General features: G+C 41.3%; 51 non-coding genes across 51 annotated transcripts; all 51 read left to right on the top strand.

The window, feature by feature from the left end:
- Positions 1-109: 109 nt before the first annotated feature.
- On the top strand, positions 110-228 carry LOC142474636 (5S ribosomal RNA). Its single transcript, XR_012790573.1, has one exon. It is a non-coding gene; the product is annotated as a 5S ribosomal RNA (ribosomal RNA).
- Positions 229-514: 286 nt separating this feature from the next.
- Positions 515-633, top strand: LOC142474261 (5S ribosomal RNA). Its single transcript, XR_012790225.1, has one exon. It is a non-coding gene; the product is annotated as a 5S ribosomal RNA (ribosomal RNA).
- Positions 634-919: 286 nt separating this feature from the next.
- Positions 920-1038, top strand: LOC142474635 (5S ribosomal RNA). The gene has a single exon (XR_012790572.1). It is a non-coding gene; the product is annotated as a 5S ribosomal RNA (ribosomal RNA).
- A 286-nt stretch (positions 1039-1324) lies between these two features.
- Positions 1325-1443, top strand: LOC142474662 (5S ribosomal RNA). The gene has a single exon (XR_012790582.1). It is a non-coding gene; the product is annotated as a 5S ribosomal RNA (ribosomal RNA).
- A 286-nt stretch (positions 1444-1729) lies between these two features.
- Positions 1730-1848, top strand: LOC142474650 (5S ribosomal RNA). Its single transcript, XR_012790581.1, has one exon. It is a non-coding gene; the product is annotated as a 5S ribosomal RNA (ribosomal RNA).
- Positions 1849-2134: 286 nt separating this feature from the next.
- LOC142474260 (5S ribosomal RNA) lies at positions 2135-2253 on the top strand. Its single transcript, XR_012790224.1, has one exon. It is a non-coding gene; the product is annotated as a 5S ribosomal RNA (ribosomal RNA).
- A 286-nt stretch (positions 2254-2539) lies between these two features.
- Positions 2540-2658, top strand: LOC142474634 (5S ribosomal RNA). The gene has a single exon (XR_012790571.1). It is a non-coding gene; the product is annotated as a 5S ribosomal RNA (ribosomal RNA).
- Positions 2659-2944: 286 nt separating this feature from the next.
- On the top strand, positions 2945-3063 carry LOC142474637 (5S ribosomal RNA). The gene has a single exon (XR_012790574.1). It is a non-coding gene; the product is annotated as a 5S ribosomal RNA (ribosomal RNA).
- A 286-nt stretch (positions 3064-3349) lies between these two features.
- LOC142474624 (5S ribosomal RNA) lies at positions 3350-3468 on the top strand. The gene has a single exon (XR_012790563.1). It is a non-coding gene; the product is annotated as a 5S ribosomal RNA (ribosomal RNA).
- A 286-nt stretch (positions 3469-3754) lies between these two features.
- LOC142474253 (5S ribosomal RNA) lies at positions 3755-3873 on the top strand. The gene has a single exon (XR_012790217.1). It is a non-coding gene; the product is annotated as a 5S ribosomal RNA (ribosomal RNA).
- Positions 3874-4159: 286 nt separating this feature from the next.
- LOC142474613 (5S ribosomal RNA) lies at positions 4160-4278 on the top strand. Its single transcript, XR_012790552.1, has one exon. It is a non-coding gene; the product is annotated as a 5S ribosomal RNA (ribosomal RNA).
- Positions 4279-4564: 286 nt separating this feature from the next.
- LOC142474601 (5S ribosomal RNA) lies at positions 4565-4683 on the top strand. The gene has a single exon (XR_012790541.1). It is a non-coding gene; the product is annotated as a 5S ribosomal RNA (ribosomal RNA).
- Positions 4684-4969: 286 nt separating this feature from the next.
- Positions 4970-5088, top strand: LOC142474590 (5S ribosomal RNA). The gene has a single exon (XR_012790530.1). It is a non-coding gene; the product is annotated as a 5S ribosomal RNA (ribosomal RNA).
- Positions 5089-5374: 286 nt separating this feature from the next.
- On the top strand, positions 5375-5493 carry LOC142474578 (5S ribosomal RNA). The gene has a single exon (XR_012790519.1). It is a non-coding gene; the product is annotated as a 5S ribosomal RNA (ribosomal RNA).
- Positions 5494-5779: 286 nt separating this feature from the next.
- On the top strand, positions 5780-5898 carry LOC142474528 (5S ribosomal RNA). The gene has a single exon (XR_012790472.1). It is a non-coding gene; the product is annotated as a 5S ribosomal RNA (ribosomal RNA).
- Positions 5899-6184: 286 nt separating this feature from the next.
- Positions 6185-6303, top strand: LOC142474556 (5S ribosomal RNA). Its single transcript, XR_012790498.1, has one exon. It is a non-coding gene; the product is annotated as a 5S ribosomal RNA (ribosomal RNA).
- A 286-nt stretch (positions 6304-6589) lies between these two features.
- LOC142474567 (5S ribosomal RNA) lies at positions 6590-6708 on the top strand. Its single transcript, XR_012790508.1, has one exon. It is a non-coding gene; the product is annotated as a 5S ribosomal RNA (ribosomal RNA).
- A 286-nt stretch (positions 6709-6994) lies between these two features.
- On the top strand, positions 6995-7113 carry LOC142474555 (5S ribosomal RNA). Its single transcript, XR_012790497.1, has one exon. It is a non-coding gene; the product is annotated as a 5S ribosomal RNA (ribosomal RNA).
- Positions 7114-7399: 286 nt separating this feature from the next.
- On the top strand, positions 7400-7518 carry LOC142474543 (5S ribosomal RNA). The gene has a single exon (XR_012790486.1). It is a non-coding gene; the product is annotated as a 5S ribosomal RNA (ribosomal RNA).
- A 286-nt stretch (positions 7519-7804) lies between these two features.
- LOC142474259 (5S ribosomal RNA) lies at positions 7805-7923 on the top strand. The gene has a single exon (XR_012790223.1). It is a non-coding gene; the product is annotated as a 5S ribosomal RNA (ribosomal RNA).
- Positions 7924-8209: 286 nt separating this feature from the next.
- LOC142474531 (5S ribosomal RNA) lies at positions 8210-8328 on the top strand. Its single transcript, XR_012790475.1, has one exon. It is a non-coding gene; the product is annotated as a 5S ribosomal RNA (ribosomal RNA).
- Positions 8329-8614: 286 nt separating this feature from the next.
- LOC142474519 (5S ribosomal RNA) lies at positions 8615-8733 on the top strand. The gene has a single exon (XR_012790463.1). It is a non-coding gene; the product is annotated as a 5S ribosomal RNA (ribosomal RNA).
- Positions 8734-9019: 286 nt separating this feature from the next.
- Positions 9020-9138, top strand: LOC142474258 (5S ribosomal RNA). Its single transcript, XR_012790222.1, has one exon. It is a non-coding gene; the product is annotated as a 5S ribosomal RNA (ribosomal RNA).
- A 286-nt stretch (positions 9139-9424) lies between these two features.
- LOC142474507 (5S ribosomal RNA) lies at positions 9425-9543 on the top strand. The gene has a single exon (XR_012790452.1). It is a non-coding gene; the product is annotated as a 5S ribosomal RNA (ribosomal RNA).
- A 286-nt stretch (positions 9544-9829) lies between these two features.
- LOC142474399 (5S ribosomal RNA) lies at positions 9830-9948 on the top strand. The gene has a single exon (XR_012790351.1). It is a non-coding gene; the product is annotated as a 5S ribosomal RNA (ribosomal RNA).
- Positions 9949-10234: 286 nt separating this feature from the next.
- LOC142474293 (5S ribosomal RNA) lies at positions 10235-10353 on the top strand. Its single transcript, XR_012790254.1, has one exon. It is a non-coding gene; the product is annotated as a 5S ribosomal RNA (ribosomal RNA).
- Positions 10354-10639: 286 nt separating this feature from the next.
- On the top strand, positions 10640-10758 carry LOC142474554 (5S ribosomal RNA). The gene has a single exon (XR_012790496.1). It is a non-coding gene; the product is annotated as a 5S ribosomal RNA (ribosomal RNA).
- Positions 10759-11044: 286 nt separating this feature from the next.
- LOC142474495 (5S ribosomal RNA) lies at positions 11045-11163 on the top strand. Its single transcript, XR_012790441.1, has one exon. It is a non-coding gene; the product is annotated as a 5S ribosomal RNA (ribosomal RNA).
- Positions 11164-11449: 286 nt separating this feature from the next.
- On the top strand, positions 11450-11568 carry LOC142474291 (5S ribosomal RNA). The gene has a single exon (XR_012790252.1). It is a non-coding gene; the product is annotated as a 5S ribosomal RNA (ribosomal RNA).
- A 286-nt stretch (positions 11569-11854) lies between these two features.
- LOC142474483 (5S ribosomal RNA) lies at positions 11855-11973 on the top strand. The gene has a single exon (XR_012790430.1). It is a non-coding gene; the product is annotated as a 5S ribosomal RNA (ribosomal RNA).
- A 286-nt stretch (positions 11974-12259) lies between these two features.
- LOC142474599 (5S ribosomal RNA) lies at positions 12260-12378 on the top strand. The gene has a single exon (XR_012790539.1). It is a non-coding gene; the product is annotated as a 5S ribosomal RNA (ribosomal RNA).
- Positions 12379-12664: 286 nt separating this feature from the next.
- Positions 12665-12783, top strand: LOC142474290 (5S ribosomal RNA). The gene has a single exon (XR_012790251.1). It is a non-coding gene; the product is annotated as a 5S ribosomal RNA (ribosomal RNA).
- A 286-nt stretch (positions 12784-13069) lies between these two features.
- LOC142474472 (5S ribosomal RNA) lies at positions 13070-13188 on the top strand. The gene has a single exon (XR_012790419.1). It is a non-coding gene; the product is annotated as a 5S ribosomal RNA (ribosomal RNA).
- Positions 13189-13474: 286 nt separating this feature from the next.
- LOC142474460 (5S ribosomal RNA) lies at positions 13475-13593 on the top strand. The gene has a single exon (XR_012790408.1). It is a non-coding gene; the product is annotated as a 5S ribosomal RNA (ribosomal RNA).
- A 286-nt stretch (positions 13594-13879) lies between these two features.
- LOC142474448 (5S ribosomal RNA) lies at positions 13880-13998 on the top strand. The gene has a single exon (XR_012790397.1). It is a non-coding gene; the product is annotated as a 5S ribosomal RNA (ribosomal RNA).
- Positions 13999-14287: 289 nt separating this feature from the next.
- LOC142474289 (5S ribosomal RNA) lies at positions 14288-14406 on the top strand. Its single transcript, XR_012790250.1, has one exon. It is a non-coding gene; the product is annotated as a 5S ribosomal RNA (ribosomal RNA).
- A 286-nt stretch (positions 14407-14692) lies between these two features.
- On the top strand, positions 14693-14811 carry LOC142474436 (5S ribosomal RNA). Its single transcript, XR_012790386.1, has one exon. It is a non-coding gene; the product is annotated as a 5S ribosomal RNA (ribosomal RNA).
- Positions 14812-15099: 288 nt separating this feature from the next.
- On the top strand, positions 15100-15218 carry LOC142474288 (5S ribosomal RNA). The gene has a single exon (XR_012790249.1). It is a non-coding gene; the product is annotated as a 5S ribosomal RNA (ribosomal RNA).
- A 286-nt stretch (positions 15219-15504) lies between these two features.
- LOC142474425 (5S ribosomal RNA) lies at positions 15505-15623 on the top strand. The gene has a single exon (XR_012790375.1). It is a non-coding gene; the product is annotated as a 5S ribosomal RNA (ribosomal RNA).
- Positions 15624-15909: 286 nt separating this feature from the next.
- LOC142474459 (5S ribosomal RNA) lies at positions 15910-16028 on the top strand. Its single transcript, XR_012790407.1, has one exon. It is a non-coding gene; the product is annotated as a 5S ribosomal RNA (ribosomal RNA).
- Positions 16029-16314: 286 nt separating this feature from the next.
- LOC142474413 (5S ribosomal RNA) lies at positions 16315-16433 on the top strand. The gene has a single exon (XR_012790364.1). It is a non-coding gene; the product is annotated as a 5S ribosomal RNA (ribosomal RNA).
- Positions 16434-16719: 286 nt separating this feature from the next.
- LOC142474400 (5S ribosomal RNA) lies at positions 16720-16838 on the top strand. The gene has a single exon (XR_012790352.1). It is a non-coding gene; the product is annotated as a 5S ribosomal RNA (ribosomal RNA).
- A 288-nt stretch (positions 16839-17126) lies between these two features.
- On the top strand, positions 17127-17245 carry LOC142474287 (5S ribosomal RNA). The gene has a single exon (XR_012790248.1). It is a non-coding gene; the product is annotated as a 5S ribosomal RNA (ribosomal RNA).
- A 286-nt stretch (positions 17246-17531) lies between these two features.
- Positions 17532-17650, top strand: LOC142474553 (5S ribosomal RNA). Its single transcript, XR_012790495.1, has one exon. It is a non-coding gene; the product is annotated as a 5S ribosomal RNA (ribosomal RNA).
- Positions 17651-17936: 286 nt separating this feature from the next.
- Positions 17937-18055, top strand: LOC142474284 (5S ribosomal RNA). Its single transcript, XR_012790246.1, has one exon. It is a non-coding gene; the product is annotated as a 5S ribosomal RNA (ribosomal RNA).
- Positions 18056-18341: 286 nt separating this feature from the next.
- On the top strand, positions 18342-18460 carry LOC142474388 (5S ribosomal RNA). The gene has a single exon (XR_012790341.1). It is a non-coding gene; the product is annotated as a 5S ribosomal RNA (ribosomal RNA).
- A 286-nt stretch (positions 18461-18746) lies between these two features.
- Positions 18747-18865, top strand: LOC142474283 (5S ribosomal RNA). Its single transcript, XR_012790245.1, has one exon. It is a non-coding gene; the product is annotated as a 5S ribosomal RNA (ribosomal RNA).
- Positions 18866-19151: 286 nt separating this feature from the next.
- On the top strand, positions 19152-19270 carry LOC142474377 (5S ribosomal RNA). The gene has a single exon (XR_012790330.1). It is a non-coding gene; the product is annotated as a 5S ribosomal RNA (ribosomal RNA).
- A 286-nt stretch (positions 19271-19556) lies between these two features.
- On the top strand, positions 19557-19675 carry LOC142474598 (5S ribosomal RNA). Its single transcript, XR_012790538.1, has one exon. It is a non-coding gene; the product is annotated as a 5S ribosomal RNA (ribosomal RNA).
- A 286-nt stretch (positions 19676-19961) lies between these two features.
- Positions 19962-20080, top strand: LOC142474282 (5S ribosomal RNA). The gene has a single exon (XR_012790244.1). It is a non-coding gene; the product is annotated as a 5S ribosomal RNA (ribosomal RNA).
- Positions 20081-20366: 286 nt separating this feature from the next.
- LOC142474365 (5S ribosomal RNA) lies at positions 20367-20485 on the top strand. The gene has a single exon (XR_012790319.1). It is a non-coding gene; the product is annotated as a 5S ribosomal RNA (ribosomal RNA).
- Positions 20486-20548: the final 63 nt, after the last annotated feature.

Below are 20548 nucleotides of genomic sequence, written 5' to 3'. Positions count from 1 at the left end.
ATAGTACATTTGAGTGCACCTGTCATTTTCTCAGTCTCTGTGTATGCATGGAGCAAGATATAGGCTCATGGATTTAAGAATGAGAGGATATCATGAGACAGCAATCTCCACCTGCGGCCATACTACCTTGAAAGTGCCCGATCCCGTCAGATCTCGGAAGCTATGCAGGGTGAGGCTTGATTAGTACTGGGTTGGGAGACTGCCTGGGAATACCAAGTGCTGTGGGTGTTTTTATTTTTCGCTTCCCTAATGAAAATATACATGGCATTCCTTGCAGCAAATGAAAATGTTTCATTTTTTACTACTTTTTTCCCGCAGTGGAAAAGAAATATATCGTTTTTTCCTCAGAAAGTTCAACACAATGCAACCTTCCAAAATAGAATTCTGACATCAAGAATTCCGTCTATAGTACATTTGAGTGCACCTGTCATTTTCTCAGTCTCTGTGTATGCATGGAGCAAGATATAGGCTCATGGATTTAAGAATGAGAGGATATCATGAGACAGCAATCTCCACCTACGGCCATACTACCTTGAAAGTGCCCGATCCCGTCAGATCTCGGAAGCTAAGCAGGGTGAGGCTTGATTAGTACTGGGTTGGGAGACTGCCTGGGAATACCAAGTGCTGTGGGTGTTTTTATTTTTCGCTTCCCTAATGAAAATATACATGGCATTCCTTGCAGCAAATGAAAATGTTTCATTTTTTACTACTTTTTTCCCGCAGTGGAAAAGAAATATATAGTTTTTTCCTCAGAAAGTTCAACACAATGCAACCTTCCAAAATAGAATTCTGACATCAAGAATTCCGTCTATAGTACATTTGAGTGCACCTGTCATTTTCTCAGTCTCTGTGTATGCATGGAGCAAGATATAGGCTCATTGTTTTAAGAATGAGAGGATATCATGAGACAGCAATCTCCACCTGCGGCCATACTACCTTGAAAGTGCCCGATCCCGTCAGATCTCGGAAGCTATGCAGGGTGAGGCTTGATTAGTACTGGGTTGGGAGACTGCCTGGGAATACCAAGTGCTGTGGGTGTTTTTATTTTTCGCTTCCCTAATGAAAATATACATGGCATTCCTTGCAGCAAATGAAAATGTTTCATTTTTTACTACTTTTTTCCCGCAGTGGAAAAGAAATATATCGTTTTTTCCTCAGAAAGTTCAACACAATGCAACCTTCCAAAATAGAATTCTGACATCAAGAATTCCGTCTATAGTACATTTGAGTGCACCTGTCATTTTCTCAGTCTCTGTGTATGCATGGAGCAAGATATAGGCTCATGGATTTAAGAATGAGAGGATATCATGAGACAGCAATCTCCACCTACGGCCATACTACCTTGAAAGCGCCCGATCCCGTCAGATCTCGGAAGCTAAGCAGGGTGAGGCTTGATTAGTACTGGGTTGGGAGACTGCCTGGGAATACCAAGTGCTGTGGGTGTTTTTATTTTTCGCTTCCCTAATGAAAATATACATGGCATTCCTTGCAGCAAATGAAAATGTTTCATTTTTTACTACTTTTTTCCCACAGTGGAAAAGAAATATATCGTTTTTTCCTCAGAAAGTTCAACACAATGCAACCTTCCAAAATAGAATTCTGACATCAAGAATTCCGTCTATAGTACATTTGAGTGCACCTGTCATTTTCTCAGTCTCTGTGTATGCATGGAGCAAAATATAGGCTCATGGATTTAAGAATGAGAGGATATCATGAGACAGCAATCTCCACCTACGGCCATACTACCTTGAAAGCGCCCGATCCCGTCAGATCTCGGAAGCTAAGCAGGGTGAGGCTTGATTAGTACTGGGTTGGGAGACTGCCTGGGAATACCAAGTGCTGTGGGTGTTTTTATTTTTCGCTTCCCTAATGAAAATATACATGGCATTCCTTGCAGCAAATGAAAATGTTTCATTTTTTACTACTTTTTTCCCGCAGTGGAAAAGAAATATATCGTTTTTTCCTCAGAAAGTTCAACACAATGCAACCTTCCAAAATAGAATTCTGACATCAAGAATTCCGTCTATAGTACATTTGAGTGCACCTGTCATTTTCTCAGTCTCTGTGTATGCATGGAGCAAGATATAGGCTCATGGATTTAAGAATGAGAGGATATCATGAGACAGCAATCTCCACCTACGGCCATACTACCTTGAAAGTGCCCGATCCCGTCAGATCTCGGAAGCTAAGCAGGGTGAGGCTTGATTAGTACTGGGTTGGGAGACTGCCTGGGAATACCAAGTGCTGTGGGTGTTTTTATTTTTCGCTTCCCTAATGAAAATATACATGGCATTCCTTGCAGCAAATGAAAATGTTTCATTTTTTACTACTTTTTTCCCGCAGTGGAAAAGAAATATATAGTTTTTTCCTCAGAAAGTTCAACACAATGCAACCTTCCAAAATAGAATTCTGACATTAAGAATTCCGTCTATAGTACATTTGAGTGCACCTGTCATTTTCTCAGTCTCTGTGTATGCATGGAGCAAGATATAGGCTCATTGTTTTAAGAATGAGAGGATATCATGAGACAGCAATCTCCACCTGCGGCCATACTACCTTGAAAGTGCCCGATCCCGTCAGATCTCGGAAGCTATGCAGGGTGAGGCTTGATTAGTACTGGGTTGGGAGACTGCCTGGGAATACCAAGTGCTGTGGGTGTTTTTATTTTTCGCTTCCCTAATGAAAATATACATGGCATTCCTTGCAGCAAATGAAAATGTTTCATTTTTTACTACTTTTTTCCCGCAGTGGAAAAGAAATATATCGTTTTTTCCTCAGAAAGTTCAACACAATGCAACCTTCCAAAATAGAATTCTGACATCAAGAATTCCGTCTATAGTACATTTGAGTGCACCTGTCATTTTCTCAGTCTCTGTGTATGCATGGAGCAAGATATAGGCTCATGGATTTAAGAATGAGAGGATATCATGAGACAGCAATCTCCACCTACGGCCATACTACCTTGAAAGCGCCCGATCCCGTCAGATCTCGGAAGCTAAGCAGGGTGAGGCTTGATTAGTACTGGGTTGGGAGACTGCCTGGGAATACCAAGTGCTGTGGGTGTTTTTATTTTTCGCTTCCCTAATGAAAATATACATGGCATTCCTTGCAGCAAATGAAAATGTTTCATTTTTTACTACTTTTTTCCCACAGTGGAAAAGAAATATATCGTTTTTTCCTCAGAAAGTTCAACACAATGCAACCTTCCAAAATAGAATTCTGACATCAAGAATTCCGTCTATAGTACATTTGAGTGCACCTGTCATTTTCTCAGTCTCTGTGTATGCATGGAGCAAAATATAGGCTCATGGATTTAAGAATGAGAGGATATCATGAGACAGCAATCTCCACCTACGGCCATACTACCTTGAAAGCGCCCGATCCCGTCAGATCTCGGAAGCTAAGCAGGGTGAGGCTTGATTAGTACTGGGTTGGGAGACTGCCTGGGAATACCAAGTGCTGTGGGTGTTTTTATTTTTCGCTTCCCTAATGAAAATATACATGGCATTCCTTGCAGCAAATGAAAATGTTTCATTTTTTACTACTTTTTTCCCGCAGTGGAAAAGAAATATATCGTTTTTTCCTCAGAAAGTTCAACACAATGCAACCTTCCAAAATAGAATTCTGACATCAAGAATTGCGTCTATAGTACATTTGAGTGCACCTGTCATTTTCTCAGTCTCTGTGTATGCATGGAGCAAGATATAGGCTCATGGATTTAAGAATGAGAGGATATCATGAGACAGCAATCTCCACCTACGGCCATACTACCTTGAAAGCGCCCGATCCCGTCAGATCTCGGAAGCTAAGCAGGGTGAGGCTTGATTAGTACTGGGTTGGGAGACTGCCTGGGAATGCCAAGTGCTGTGGGTGTTTTTATTTTTCGCTTCCCTAATGAAAATATACATGGCATTCCTTGCAGCAAATGAAAATGTTTCATTTTTTACTACTTTTTTCCCGCAGTGGAAAATAAATATATCGTTTTTTCCTCAGAAAGTTCAACACAATGCAACCTTCCAAAATAGAATTCTGACATCAAGAATTCCGTCTATAGTACATTTGAGTGCACCTGTCATTTTCTCAGTCTCTGTGTATGCATGGAGCAAGATATAGGCTCATGGATTTAAGAATGAGAGGATATCATGAGACAGCAATCTCCACCTACGGCCATACTACCTTGAAAGCGCCCGATCCCGTCAGATCTCGGAAGCTAAGCAGGGTGAGGCTTGATTAGTACTGGGTTGGGAGACTGCCTGGGAATACCAAGTGCTGTGGGTGTTTTTATTTTTCGCTTCCCTAATGAAAATATACATGGCATTCCTTGCAGCAAATGAAAATGTTTCATTTTTTACTACTTTTTTCCCACAGTGGAAAAGAAATATATCGTTTTTTCCTCAGAAAGTTCAACACAATGCAACCTTCCAAAATAGAATTCTGACATCAAGAATTCCGTCTATAGTACATTTGAGTGCACCTGTCATTTTCTCAGTCTCTGTGTATGCATGGAGCAAAATATAGGCTCATGGATTTAAGAATGAGAGGATATCATGAGACAGCAATCTCCACCTACGGCCATACTACCTTGAAAGCGCCCGATCCCGTCAGATCTCGGAAGCTAAGCAGGGTGAGGCTTGATTAGTACTGGGTTGGGAGACTGCCTGGGAATACCAAGTGCTGTGGGTGTTTTTATTTTTCGCTTCCCTAATGAAAATATACATGGCATTCCTTGCAGCAAATGAAAATGTTTCATTTTTTACTACTTTTTTCCCGCAGTGGAAAAGAAATATATCGTTTTTTCCTCAGAAAGTTCAACACAATGCAACCTTCCATAATAGAATTCTGACATCAAGAATTCCGTCTATAGTACATTTGAGTGCACCTGTCATTTTCTCAGTCTCTGTGTATGCATGGAGCAAGATATAGGCTCATGGATTTAAGAATGAGAGGATATCATGAGACAGCAATCTCCACCTACGGCCATACTACCTTGAAAGCGCCCGATCCCGTCAGATCTCGGAAGCTAAGCAGGGTGAGGCTTGATTAGTACTGGGTTGGGAGACTGCCTGGGAATACCAAGTGCTGTGGGTGTTTTTATTTTTCGCTTCCCTAATGAAAATATACATGGCATTCCTTGCAGCAAATGAAAATGTTTCATTTTTTACTACTTTTTTCCCGCAGTGGAAAAGAAATATATCGTTTTTTCCTCAGAAAGTTCAACACAATGCAACCTTCCAAAATAGAATTCTGACATCAAGAATTCCGTCTATAGTACATTTGAGTGCACCTGTCATTTTCTCAGTCTCTGTGTATGCATGGAGCAAGATATAGGCTCATGGATTTAAGAATGAGAGGATATCATGAGACAGCAATCTCCACCTACGGCCATACTACCTTGAAAGCGCCCGATCCCGTCAGATCTCGGAAGCTAAGCAGGGTGAGGCTTGATTAGTACTGGGTTGGGAGACTGCCTGGGAATACCAAGTGCTGTGGGTGTTTTTCTTTTTCGCTTCCCTAATGAAAATATACATGGCATTCCTTGCAGCAAATGAAAATGTTTCATTTTTTACTACTTTTTTCCCGCAGTGGAAAAGAAATATATCGTTTTTTCCTCAGAAAGTTCAACACAATGCAACCTTCCAAAATAGAATTCTGACATCAAGAATTCCGTCTATAGTACATTTGAGTGCACCTGTCATTTTCTCAGTCTCTGTGTATGCATGGAGCAAGATATAGGCTCATGGATTTAAGAATGAGAGGATATCATGAGACAGCAATCTCCACCTACGGCCATACTACCTTGAAAGCGCCTGATCCCGTCAGATCTCGGAAGCTAAGCAGGGTGAGGCTTGATTAGTACTGGGTTGGAAGACTGCCTGGGAATACCAGGTGCTGTAGGTGTTTTTATTTTTCGCTTCCCTAATGAAAATATACATGGCATTCCTCGCAGCAAATGAAAATGTTTCATTTCTTGCTACTTTTTTCCCGCAGTGGCAAAGAAATATATCGTTTTTTCCTCAGAAAGCTCAACACAATGCAACCTTCCAAAATAGAATTCTGACATCAAGAATTCCGTCTATAGTACATTTGAGTGCACCTGTCATTTTCTCAGTCTCTGTGTATGCATGGAGCAAGATATAGGCTCATGGATTTAAGAATGAGAGGATATCATGAGACAGCAATCTCCACCTACGGCCATACTACCTTGAAAGCGCCCGATCCCGTCAGATCTCGGAAGCTAAGCAGGGTGAGGCTTGATTAGTACTGGGTTGGAAGACTGCCTGGAAATACCAGGTGCTGTAGGTGTTTTTATTTTTCGCTTCCCTAATGAAAATATACATGGCATTCCTCGCAGCAAATGAAAATGTTTCATTTCTTGCTACTTTTTTCCCGCAGTGGAAAAGAAATATATCGTTTTTTCCTCAGAAAGTTCAACACAATGCAACCTTCCAAAATAGAATTCTGACATCAAGAATTCCGTCTATAGTACATTTGAGTGCACCTGTCATTTTCTCAGTCTCTGTGTATGCATGGAGCAAGATATAGGCTCATGGATTTAAGAATGAGAGGATATCATGAGACAGCAATCTCCACCTACGGCCATACTACCTTGAAAGCGCCCGATCCCGTCAGATCTCGGAAGCTAAGCAGGGTGAGGCTTGATTAGTACTGGGTTGGGAGACTGCCTGGGAATACCAAGTGCTGTGGGTGTTTTTATTTTTCGCTTCCCTAATGAAAATATACATGGCATTCCTTGCAGCAAATGAAAATGTTTCATTTTTTACTACTTTTTTCCCACAGTGGAAAAGAAATATATCGTTTTTTCCTCAGAAAGTTCAACACAATGCAACCTTCCAAAATAGAATTCTGACATCAAGAATTCCGTCTATAGTACATTTGAGTGCACCTGTCATTTTCTCAGTCTCTGTGTATGCATGGAGCAAAATATAGGCTCATGGATTTAAGAATGAGAGGATATCATGAGACAGCAATCTCAACCTACGGCCATACTACCTTGAAAGCGCCCGATCCCGTCAGATCTCGGAAGCTAAGCAGGGTGAGGCTTGATTAGTACTGGGTTGGGAGACTGCCTGGGAATACCAAGTGCTGTGGGTGTTTTTATTTTTCGCTTCCCTAATGAAAATATACATGGCATTCCTTGCAGCAAATGAAAATGTTTCATTTTTTACTACTTTTTTCCCGCAGTGGAAAAGAAATATATCGTTTTTTCCTCAGAAAGTTCAACACAATGCAACCTTCCAAAATAGAATTCTGACATCAAGAATTCCGTCTATAGTACATTTGAGTGCACCTGTCATTTTCTCAGTCTCTGTGTATGCATGGAGCAAGATATAGGCTCATGGATTTAAGAATGAGAGGATATCATGAGACAGCAATCTCCACCTACGGCCATACTACCTTGAAAGCGCCCGATCCCGTCAGATCTCGGAAGCTAAGCAGGGTGAGGCTTGATTAGTACTGGGTTGGGAGACTGCCTGGGAATACCAAGTGCTGTGGGTGTTTTTATTTTTCGCTTCCCTAATGAAAATATACATGGCATTCCTTGCAGCAAATGAAAATGTTTCATTTTTTACTACTTTTTTCCCGCAGTGGAAAAGAAATATATCGTTTTTTCCTCAGAAAGTTCAACACAATGCAACCTTCCAAAATAGAATTCTGACATCAAGAATTCCGTCTATAGTACATTTGAGTGCACCTGTCATTTTCTCAGTCTCTGTGTATGCATGGAGCAAGATATAGGCTCATGGATTTAAGAATGAGAGGATATCATGAGACAGCAATCTCCACCTACGGCCATACTACCTTGAAAGTGCCCGATCCCGTCAGATCTCGGAAGCTAAGCAGGGTGAGGCTTGATTAGTACTGGGTTGGGAGACTGCCTGGGAATACCAAGTGCTGTGGGTGTTTTTATTTTTCGCTTCCCTAATGAAAATATACATGGCATTCCTTGCAGCAAATGAAAATGTTTCATTTTTTACTACTTTTTTCCCGCAGTGGAAAAGAAATATATCGTTTTTTCCTCAGAAAGTTCAACACAATGCAACCTTCCAAAATAGAATTCTGACATCAAGAATTGCGTCTATAGTACATTTGAGTGCACCTGTCATTTTCTCAGTCTCTGTGTATGCATGGAGCAAGATATAGGCTCATGGATTTAAGAATGAGAGGATATCATGAGACAGCAATCTCCACCTACGGCCATACTACCTTGAAAGCGCCCGATCCCGTCAGATCTCGGAAGCTAAGCAGGGTGAGGCTTGATTAGTACTGGGTTGGGAGACTGCCTGGGAATACCAAGTGCTGTGGGTGTTTTTATTTTTCGCTTCCCTAATGAAAATATACATGGCATTCCTTGCAGCAAATGAAAATGTTTCATTTTTTACTACTTTTTTCCCACAGTGGAAAAGAAATATATCGTTTTTTCCTCAGAAAGTTCAACACAATGCAACCTTCCAAAATAGAATTCTGACATCAAGAATTCCGTCTATAGTACATTTGAGTGCACCTGTCATTTTCTCAGTCTCTGTGTATGCATGGAGCAAAATATAGGCTCATGGATTTAAGAATGAGAGGATATCATGAGACAGCAATCTCCACCTACGGCCATACTACCTTGAAAGCGCCCGATCCCGTCAGATCTCGGAAGCTAAGCAGGGTGAGGCTTGATTAGTACTGGGTTGGGAGACTGCCTGGGAATACCAAGTGCTGTGGGTGTTTTTATTTTTCGCTTCCCTAATGAAAATATACATGGCATTCCTTGCAGCAAATGAAAATGTTTCATTTTTTACTACTTTTTTCCCGCAGTGGAAAAGAAATATATCGTTTTTTCCTCAGAAAGTTCAACACAATGCAACCTTCCAAAATAGAATTCTGACATCAAGAATTCCGTCTATAGTACATTTGAGTGCACCTGTCATTTTCTCAGTCTCTGTGTATGCATGGAGCAAGATATAGGCTCATGGATTTAAGAATGAGAGGATATCATGAGACAGCAATCTCCACCTACGGCCATACTACCTTGAAAGTGCCCGATCCCGTCAGATCTCGGAAGCTAAGCAGGGTGAGGCTTGATTAGTACTGGGTTGGGAGACTGCCTGGGAATACCAAGTGCTGTGGGTGTTTTTATTTTTCGCTTCCCTAATGAAAATATACATGGCATTCCTTGCAGCAAATGAAAATGTTTCATTTTTTACTACTTTTTTCCCGCAGTGGAAAAGAAATATATCGTTTTTTCCTCAGAAAGTTCAACACAATGCAACCTTCCAAAATAGAATTCTGACATCAAGAATTCCGTCTATAGTACATTTGAGTGCACCTGTCATTTTCTCAGTCTCTGTGTATGCATGGAGCAAGATATAGGCTCATGGATTTAAGAATGAGAGGATATCATGAGACAGCAATCTCCACCTACGGCCATACTACCTTGAAAGCGCCCGATCCCGTCAGATCTCGGAAGCTAAGCAGGGTGAGGCTTGATTAGTACTGGGTTGGGAGACTGCCTGGGAATACCAAGTGCTGTGGGTGTTTTTATTTTTCGCTTCCCTAATGAAAATATACATGGCATTCCTTGCAGCAAATGAAAATGTTTCATTTTTTACTACTTTTTTCCCGCAGTGGAAAAGAAATATATCGTTTTTTCCTCAGAAAGTTCAACACAATGCAACCTTCCAAAATAGAATTCTGACATCAAGAATTCCGTCTATAGTACATTTGAGTGCACCTGTCATTTTCTCAGTCTCTGTGTATGCATGGAGCAAGATATAGGCTCATGGATTTAAGAATGAGAGGATATCATGAGACAGCAATCTCCACCTACGGCCATACTACCTTGAAAGCGCCTGATCCCGTCAGATCTCGGAAGCTAAGCAGGGTGAGGCTTGATTAGTACTGGGTTGGGAGACTGCCTGGGAATACCAAGTGCTGTGGGTGTTTTTATTTTTCGCTTCCCTAATGAAAATATACATGGCATTCCTTGCAGCAAATGAAAATGTTTCATTTTTTACTACTTTTTTCCCGCAGTGGCAAAGAAATATATCGTTTTTTCCTCAGAAAGCTCAACACAATGCAACCTTCCAAAATAGAATTCTGACATCAAGAATTCCGTCTATAGTACATTTGAGTGCACCTGTCATTTTCTCAGTCTCTGTGTATGCATGGAGCAAGATATAGGCTCATGGATTTAAGAATGAGAGGATATCATGAGACAGCAATCTCCACCTACGGCCATACTACCTTGAAAGCGCCCGATCCCGTCAGATCTCGGAAGCTAAGCAGGGTGAGGCTTGATTAGTACTGGGTTGGAAGACTGCCTGGGAATACCAGGTGCTGTAGGTGTTTTTATTTTTCGCTTCCCTAATGAAAATATACATGGCATTCCTCGCAGCAAATGAAAATGTTTCATTTCTTGCTACTTTTTTCCCGCAGTGGCAAAGAAATATATCGTTTTTTCCTCAGAAAGCTCAACACAATGCAACCTTCCAAAATAGAATTCTGACATCAAGAATTCCGTCTATAGTACATTTGAGTGCACCTGTCATTTTCTCAGTCTCTGTGTATGCATGGAGCAAGATATAGGCTCATGGATTTAAGAATGAGAGGATATCATGAGACAGCAATCTCCACCTACGGCCATACTACCTTGAAAGCGCCCGATCCCGTCAGATCTCGGAAGCTAAGCAGGGTGAGGCTTGATTAGTACTGGGTTGGAAGACTGCCTGGAAATACCAGGTGCTGTAGGTGTTTTTATTTTTCGCTTCCCTAATGAAAATATACATGGCATTCCTCGCAGCAAATGAAAATGTTTCATTTCTTGCTACTTTTTTCCCGCAGTGGAAAATAAATATATCGTTTTTTCCTCAGAAAGTTCAACACAATGCAACCTTCCAAAATAGAATTCTGACATCAAGAATTCCGTCTATAGTACATTTGAGTGCACCTGTCATTTTCTCAGTCTCTGTGTATGCATGGAGCAAGATATAGGCTCATGGATTTAAGAATGAGAGGATATAATGAGACAGCAATCTCCACCTACGGCCATACTACCTTGAAAGCGCCCGATCCCGTCAGATCTCGGAAGCTAAGCAGGGTGAGGCTTGATTAGTACTGGGTTGGGAGACTGCCTGGGAATACCAAGTGCTGTGGGTGTTTTTATTTTTCGCTTCCCTAATGAAAATATACATGGCATTCCTTGCAGCAAATGAAAATGTTTCATTTTTTACTACTTTTTTCCCGCAGTGGAAAAGAAATATATCGTTTTTTCCTCAGAAAGTTCAACACAATGCAACCTTCCAAAATAGAATTCTGACATCAAGAATTCCGTCTATAGTACATTTGAGTGCACCTGTCATTTTCTCAGTCTCTGTGTATGCATGGAGCAAGATATAGGCTCATGGATTTAAGAATGAGAGGATATCATGAGACAGCAATCTCCACCTACGGCCATACTACCTTGAAAGCGCCCGATCCCGTCAGATCTCGGAAGCTAAGCAGGGTGAGGCTTGATTAGTACTGGGTTGGAAGACTGCCTGGGAATACCAGGTGCTGTAGGTGTTTTTATTTTTCGCTTCCCTAATGAAAATATACATGGCATTCCTCGCAGCAAATGAAAATGTTTAATTTCTTGCTACTTTTTTCCCGCAGTGGAAAATAAATATATCGTTTTTTCCTCAGAAAGTTCAACACAATGCAACCTTCCAAAATAGAATTCTGACATCAAGAATTCCGTCTATAGTACATTTGAGTGCACCTGTCATTTTCTCAGTCTCTGTGTATGCATGGAGCAAGATATAGGCTCATGGATTTAAGAATGAGAGGATATCATGAGACAGCAATCTCCACCTACGGCCATACTACCTTGAAAGCGCCCGATCCCGTCAGATCTCGGAAGCTAAGCAGGGTGAGGCTTGATTAGTACTGGGTTGGGAGACTGCCTGGGAATACCAAGTGCTGTGGGTGTTTTTATTTTTCGCTTCCCTAATGAAAATATACATGGCATTCCTTGCAGCAAATGAAAATGTTTCATTTTTTACTACTTTTTTCCCGCAGTGGAAAAGAAATATATCGTTTTTTCCTCAGAAAGTTCAACACAATGCAACCTTCCAAAATAGAATTCTGACATCAAGAATTCCGTCTATAGTACATTTGAGTGCACCTGTCATTTTCTCAGTCTCTGTGTATGCATGGAGCAAGATATAGGCTCATGGATTTAAGAATGAGAGGATATCATGAGACAGCAATCTCCACCTACGGCCATACTACCTTGAAAGCGCCCGATCCCGTCAGATCTCGGAAGCTAAGCAGGGTGAAGCTTGATTAGTACTGGGTTGGGAGACTGCCTGGGAATACTAAGTGCTGTGGGTGTTTTTATTTTTCGCTTCCCTAATGAAAATATACATGGCATTCCTTGCAGCAAATGAAAATGTTTCATTTTTTACTACTTTTTTCCCGCAGTGGCAAAGAAATATATCGTTTTTTCCTCAGAAAGCTCAACACAATGCAACCTTCCAAAATAGAATTCTGACATCAAGAATTCCGTCTATAGTACATTTGAGTGCACCTGTCATTTTCTCAGTCTCTGTGTATGCATGGAGCAAGATATAGGCTCATGGATTTAAGAATGAGAGGATATCATGAGACAGCAATCTCCACCTACGGCCATACTACCTTGAAAGCGCCCGATCCCGTCAGATCTCGGAAGCTAAGCAGGGTGAGGCTTGATTAGTACTGGGTTGGAAGACTGCCTGGGAATACCAGGTGCTGTAGGTGTTTTTATTTTTCGCTTCCCTAATGAAAATATACATGGCATTCCTCGCAGCAAATGAAAATGTTTCATTTCTTGCTACTTTTTTCCCGCAGTGGAAAATAAATATATCGTTTTTTCCTCAGAAAGTTCAACACAATGCAACCTTCCAAAATAGAATTCTGACATCAAGAATTCCGTCTATAGTACATTTGAGTGCACCTGTCATTTTCTCAGTCTCTGTGTATGCGTGGAGCAAGATATAGGCTCATGGATTTAAGAATGAGAGGATATCATGAGACAGCAATCTCCACCTACGGCCATACTACCTTGAAAGCGCCCGATCCCGTCAGATCTCGGAAGCTAAGCAGGGTGAGGCTTGATTAGTACTGGGTTGGGAGACTGCCTGGGAATACCAAGTGCTGTGGGTGTTTTTATTTTTCGCTTCCCTAATGAAAATATACATGGCATTCCTTGCAGCAAATGAAAATGTTTCATTTTTTACTACTTTTTTCCCGCAGTGGAAAAGAAATATATCGTTTTTTCCTCAGAAAGTTCAACACAATGCAACCTTCCAAAATAGAATTCTGACATCAAGAATTCCGTCTATAGTACATTTGAGTGCACCTGTCATTTTCTCAGTCTCTGTGTATGCATGGAGCAAGATATAGGCTCATGGATTTAAGAATGAGAGGATATCATGAGACAGCAATCTCCACCTACGGCCATACTACCTTGAAAGCGCCCGATCCCGTCAGATCTCGGAAGCTAAGCAGGGTGAGGCTTGATTAGTACTGGGTTGGGAGACTGCCTGGGAATACCAAGTGCTGTGGGTGATTTTATTTTTCGCTTCCCTAATGAAAATATACATGGCATTCCTTGCAGCAAATGAAAATGTTTCATTTTTTACTACTTTTTTCCCGCAGTGGAAAAGAAATATATCGTTTTTTCCTCAGAAAGTTCAACACAATGCAACCTTCCAAAATAGAATTCTGACATCAAGAATTCCGTCTATAGTACATTTGAGTGCACCTGTCATTTTCTCAGTCTCTGTGTATGCATGGAGCAAGATATAGGCTCATGGATTTAAGAATGAGAGGATATCATGAGACAGCAATCTCCACCTACGGCCATACTACCTTGAAAGCGCCCGATCCCGTCAGATCTCGGAAGCTAAGCAGGGTGAGGCTTGATTAGTACTGGGTTGGGAGACTGCCTGGGAATACCAAGTGCTGTGGGTGTTTTTATTTTTCGCTTCCCTAATGAAAATATACATGGCATTCCTTGCAGCAAATGAAAATGTTTCATTTTTTACTACTTTTTTTTCCCACAGTGGCAAAGAAATATATCGTTTTTTCCTCAGAAAGCTCAACACAATGCAACCTTCCAAAATAGAATTCTGACATCAAGAATTCCGTCTATAGTACATTTGAGTGCACCTGTCATTTTCTCAGTCTCTGTGTATGCATGGAGCAAGATATAGGCTCATGGATTTAAGAATGAGAGGATATCATGAGACAGCAAATCTCCACCTACGGCCATACTACCTTGAAAGCGCCCGATCCCGTCAGATCTCGGAAGCTAAGCAGGGTGAGGCTTGATTAGTACTGGGTTGGAAGACTGCCTGGGAATACCAGGTGCTGTAGGTGTTTTTATTTTTCGCTTCCCTAATGAAAATATACATGGCATTCCTCGCAGCAAATGAAAATGTTTCATTTCTTGCTACTTTTTTCCCGCAGTGGCAAAGAAATATATCGTTTTTTCCTCAGAAAGCTCAACACAATGCAACCTTCCAAAATAGAATTCTGACATCAAGAATTCCGTCTATAGTACATTTGAGTGCACCTGTCATTTTCTCAGTCTCTGTGTATGCATGGAGCAAGATATAGGCTCATGGATTTAAGAATGAGAGGATATCATGAGACAGCAATCTCCACCTACGGCCATACTACCTTGAAAGCGCCCGATCCCGTCAGATCTCGGAAGCTAAGCAGGGTGAGGCTTGATTAGTACTGGGTTGGGAGACTGCCTGGGAATACCAAGTGCTGTGGGTGATTTTATTTTTCGCTTCCCTAATGAAAATATACATGGCATTCCTTGCAGCAAATGAAAATGTTTCATTTTTTACTACTTTTTTTTCCCACAGTGGCAAAGAAATATATCGTTTTTTCCTCAGAAAGCTCAACACAATGCAACCTTCCAAAATAGAATTCTGACATCAAGAATTCCGTCTATAGTACATTTGAGTGCACCTGTCATTTTCTCAGTCTCTGTGTATGCATGGAGCAAGATATAGGCTCATGGATTTAAGAATGAGAGGATATCATGAGACAGCAATCTCCACCTACGGCCATACTACCTTGAAAGCGCCCGATCCCGTCAGATCTCGGAAGCTAAGCAGGGTGAGGCTTGATTAGTACTGGGTTGGAAGACTGCCTGGGAATACCAGGTGCTGTAGGTGTTTTTATTTTTCGCTTCCCTAATGAAAATATACATGGCATTCCTCGCAGCAAATGAAAATGTTTCATTTCTTGCTACTTTTATCCCGCAGTGGAAAAGAAATATATCGTTTTTTCCTCAGAAAGTTCAACACAATGCAACCTTCCAAAATAGAATTCTGACATCAAGAATTCCGTCTATAGTACATTTGAGTGCACCTGTCATTTTCTCAGTCTCTGTGTATGCATGGAGCAAGATATAGGCTCATGGATTTAAGAATGAGAGGATATCATGAGACAGCAATCTCCACCTACGGCCATACTACCTTGAAAGCGCCCGATCCCGTCAGATCTCGGAAGCTAAGCAGGGTGAGGCTTGATTAGTACTGGGTTGGGAGACTGCCTGGGAATACCAAGTGCTGTGGGTGTTTTTATTTTTCGCTTCCCTAATGAAAATATACATGGCATTCCTTGCAGCAAATGAAAATGTTTCATTTTTTACTACTTTTTTCCCGCAGTGGAAAAGAAATATATCGTTTTTTCCTCAGAAAGTTCAACACAATGCAACCTTCCAAAATAGAATTCTGACATCAAGAATTCCGTCTATAGTACATTTGAGTGCACCTGTCATTTTCTCAGTCTCTGTGTATGCATGGAGCAAGATATAGGCTCATGGATTTAAGAATGAGAGGATATCATGAGACAGCAATCTCCACCTACGGCCATACTACCTTGAATGCGCCCGATCCCGTCAGATCTCGGAAGCTAAGCAGGGTGAGGCTTGATTAGTACTGGGTTGGAAGACTGCCTGGGAATACCAGGTGCTGTAGGTGTTTTTATATTTCGCTTCCCTAATGAAAATATACATGGCATTCCTCGCAGCAAATGAAAATGTTTCATTTCTTGCTACTTTTTTCCCGCAGTGGAAAAGAAATATATCGTTTTTTCCTCAGAAAGTTCAACACAATGCAACCTTCCAAAATAGAATTCTGACATCAAGAATTCCGTCTATAGTACATTTGAGTGCACCTGTCATTTTCTCAGTCTCTGTGTATGCATGGAGCAAGATATAGGCTCATGGATTTAAGAATGAGAGGATATCATGAGACAGCAATCTCCACCTACGGCCATACTACCTTGAAAGCGCCCGATCCCGTCAGATCTCGGAAGCTAAGCAGGGTGAGGCTTGATTAGTACTGGGTTGGGAGACTGCCTGGGAATACCAAGTGCTGTGGGTGTTTTTATTTTTCGCTTCCCTAATGAAAATATACATGGCATTCCTTGCAGCAAATGAAAATGTTTCATTTTTTACTACTTTTTTCCCGCAGTGGAAAAGAAATATATCGTTTTTTCCTCAGAAAGTTCAACACAATGCAACCTTCCAAAATAGAATTCTGACATCAAGAATTCCGTCTATAGTACATTTGAGTGCACCTGTCATTTTCTCAGTCTCTGTGTATGCATGGAGCAAGATATAGGCTCATGGATTTAAGAATGAGAGGATATCATGAGACAGCAATCTCCACCTACGGCCATACTACCTTGAAAGCGCCCGATCCCGTCAGATCTCGGAAGCTAAGCAGGGTGAGGCTTGATTAGTACTGGGTTGGGAGACTGCCTGGGAATACCAAGTGCTGTGGGTGTTTTTATTTTTCGCTTCCCTAATGAAAATATACATGGCATTCCTTGCAGCAAATGAAAATGTTTCATTTTTTACTACTTTTTTTTCCCACAGTGGCAAAGAAATATATCGTTTTTTCCTCAGAAAGCTCAACACAATGCAACCTTCCAAAATAGAATTCTGACATCAAGAATTCCGTCTATAGTACATTTGAGTGCACCTGTCATTTTCTCAGTCTCTGTGTATGCATGGAGCAAGATATAGGCTCATGGATTTAAGAATGAGAGGATATCATGAGACAGCAATCTCCACCTACGGCCATACTACCTTGAAAGCGCCCGATCCCGTCAGATCTCGGAAGCTAAGCAGGGTGAGGCTTGATTAGTACTGGGTTGGAAGACTGCCTGGGAATACCAGGTGCTGTAGGTGTTTTTATTTTTCGCTTCCCTAATGAAAATATACATGGCATTCCTCGCAGCAAATGAAAATGTTTCATTTCTTGCTACTTTTTTCCCGCAGTGGCAAAGAAATATATCGTTTTTTCCTCAGAAAGCTCAACACAATGCAACCTTCCAAAATAGAATTCTGACATCAAGAATTCCGTCTATAGTACATTTGAGTGCACCTGTCATTTTCTCAGTCTCTGTGTATGCATGGAGCAAGATATAGGCTCATGGATTTAAGAATGAGAGGATATCATGAGACAGCAATCTCCACCTACGGCCATACTACCTTGAAAGCGCCCGATCCCGTCAGATCTCGGAAGCTAAGCAGGGTGAGGCTTGATTAGTACTGGGTTGGAAGACTGCCTGGAAATACCAGGTGCTGTAGGTGTTTTTATTTTTCGCTTCCCTAATGAAAATATACATGGCATTCCTCGCAGCAAATGAAAATGTTTCATTTCTTGCTACTTTTTTCCCGCAGTGGAAAAGAAATATATCGTTTTTTCCTCAGAAAGTTCAACACAATGCAACCTTCCAAAATAGAATTCTGACATCAAGAATTCCGTCTATAGTACATTTGAGTGCACCTGTCATTTTCTCAGTCTCTGTGTATGCATGGAGCAAGATATAGGCTCATGGATTTAAGAATGAGAGGATATCATGAGACAGCAATCTCCACCTACGGCCATACTACCTTGAAAGCGCCCGATCCCGTCAGATCTCGGAAGCTAAGCAGGGTGAGGCTTGATTAGTACTGGGTTGGAAGACTGCCTGGGAATACCAGGTGCTGTAGGTGTTTTTATTTTTCGCTTCCCTAATGAAAATATACATGGCATTCCTCGCAGCAAATGAAAATGTTTCATTTCTTGCTACTTTTTTCCCGCAGTGGAAAAGAAATATATCGTTTTTTCCTCAGAAAGTTCAACACAATGCAACCTTCCAAAATAGAATTCTGACATCAAGAATTCCGTCTATAGTACATTTGAGTGCACCTGTCATTTTCTCAGTCTCTGTGTATGCATGGAGCAAGATATAGGCTCATGGATTTAAGAATGAGAGGATATCATGAGACAGCAATCTCCACCTACGGCCATACTACCTTGAAAGCGCCCGATCCCGTCAGATCTCGGAAGCTAAGCAGGGTGAGGCTTGATTAGTACTGGGTTGGGAGACTGCCTGGGAATACCAAGTGCTGTGGGTGTTTTTATTTTTCGCTTCCCTAATGAAAATATACATGGCATTCCTTGCAGCAAATGAAAATGTTTCATTTTTTACTACTTTTTTCCCGCAGTGGAAAAGAAATATATCGTTTTTTCCTCAGAAAGTTCAACACAATGCAACCTTCCAAAATAGAATTCTGACATCAAGAATTCCGTCTATAGTACATTTGAGTGCACCTGTCATTTTCTCAGTCTCTGTGTATGCATGGAGCAAGATATAGGCTCATGGATTTAAGAATGAGAGGATATCATGAGACAGCAATCTCCACCTACGGCCATACTACCTTGAAAGCGCCCGATCCCGTCAGATCTCGGAAGCTAAGCAGGGTGAGGCTTGATTAGTACTGGGTTGGAAGACTGCCTGGGAATACCAGGTGCTGTAGGTGTTTTTATTTTTCGCTTCCCTAATGAAAATATACATGGCATTCCTCGCAGCAAATGAAAATGTTTAATTTCTTGCTACTTTTTTCCCGCAGTGGAAAATAAATATATCGTTTTTTCCTCAGAAAGTTCAACACAATGCAACCTTCCAAAATAGAATTCTGACATCAAGAATTCCGTCTATAGTACATTTGAGTGCACCTGTCATTTTCTCAGTCTCTGTGTATGCATGGAGCAAGATATAGGCTCATGGATTTAAGAATGAGAGGATATCATGAGACAGCAATCTCCACCTACGGCCATACTACCTTGAAAGCGCCCGATCCCGTCAGATCTCGGAAGCTAAGCAGGGTGAGGCTTGATTAGTACTGGGTTGGGAGACTGCCTGGGAATACCAAGTGCTGTGGGTGTTTTTATTTTTCGCTTCCCTAATGAAAATATACATGGCATTCCTTGCAGCAAATGAAAATGTTTCATTTTTTACTACTTTTTTCCCGCAGTGGAAAAGAAATATATCGTTTTTTCCTCAGAAAGTTCAACACAATGCAACCTTCCAAAATAGAATTCTGACATCAAGAATTCCGTCTATAGTACATTTGAGTGCACCTGTCATTTTCTCAGTCTCTGTGTATGCATGGAGCAAGATATAGGCTCATGGATTTAAGAATGAGAGGATATCATGAGACAGCAATCTCCACCTACGGCCATACTACCTTGAAAGCGCCCGATCCCGTCAGATCTCGGAAGCTAAGCAGGGTGAAGCTTGATTAGTACTGGGTTGGGAGACTGCCTGGGAATACTAAGTGCTGTGGGTGTTTTTATTTTTCGCTTCCCTAATGAAAATATACATGGCATTCCTTGCAGCAAATGAAAATGTTTCATTTTTTACTACTTTTTTCCCGCAGTGGCAAAGAAATATATCGTTTTTTCCTCAGAAAGCTCAACACAATGCAACCTTCCAAAATAGAATTCTGACATCAAGAATTCCGTCTATAGTACATTTGAGTGCACCTGTCATTTTCTCAGTCTCTGTGTATGCATGGAGCAAGATATAGGCTCATGGATTTAAGAATGAGAGGATATCATGAGACAGCAATCTCCACCTACGGCCATACTACCTTGAAAGCGCCCGATCCCGTCAGATCTCGGAAGCTAAGCAGGGTGAGGCTTGATTAGTACTGGGTTGGAAGACTGCCTGGGAATACCAGGTGCTGTAGGTGTTTTTATTTTTCGCTTCCCTAATGAAAATATACATGGCATTCCTCGCAGCAAATGAAAATGTTTCATTTCTTGCTACTTTTTTCCCGCAGTGGAAAATAAATATATCGTTTTTTCCTCAGAAAGTTCAACACAATGCAACCTTCCAAAATAGAATTCTGACATCAAGAATTCCGTCTATAGTACATTTGAGTGCACCTGTCATTTTCTCAGTCTCTGTGTATGCGTGGAGCAAGATATAGGCTCATGGATTTAAGAATGAGAGGATATCATGAGACAGCAATCTCCACCTACGGCCATACTACCTTGAAAGCGCCCGATCCCGTCAGATCTCGGAAGCTAAGCAGGGTGAGGCTTGATTAGTACTGGGTTGGGAGACTGCCTGGGAATACCAAGTGCTGTGGGTGTTTTTATTTTTCGCTTCCCTAATGAAAATATACATGGCATTCCTTGCAGCAAATGAAAATGTT

The sequence above is a fragment of the Ascaphus truei genome (assembly GCF_040206685.1).
Source record: "Ascaphus truei isolate aAscTru1 chromosome 18 unlocalized genomic scaffold, aAscTru1.hap1 SUPER_18_unloc_1, whole genome shotgun sequence".
Taxonomy (NCBI): domain Eukaryota; kingdom Metazoa; phylum Chordata; class Amphibia; order Anura; family Ascaphidae; genus Ascaphus; species Ascaphus truei.
The sequence above is the reverse complement of the archived record's forward strand: the minus strand, read 5'-3'. Positions and strand labels throughout refer to the sequence as shown.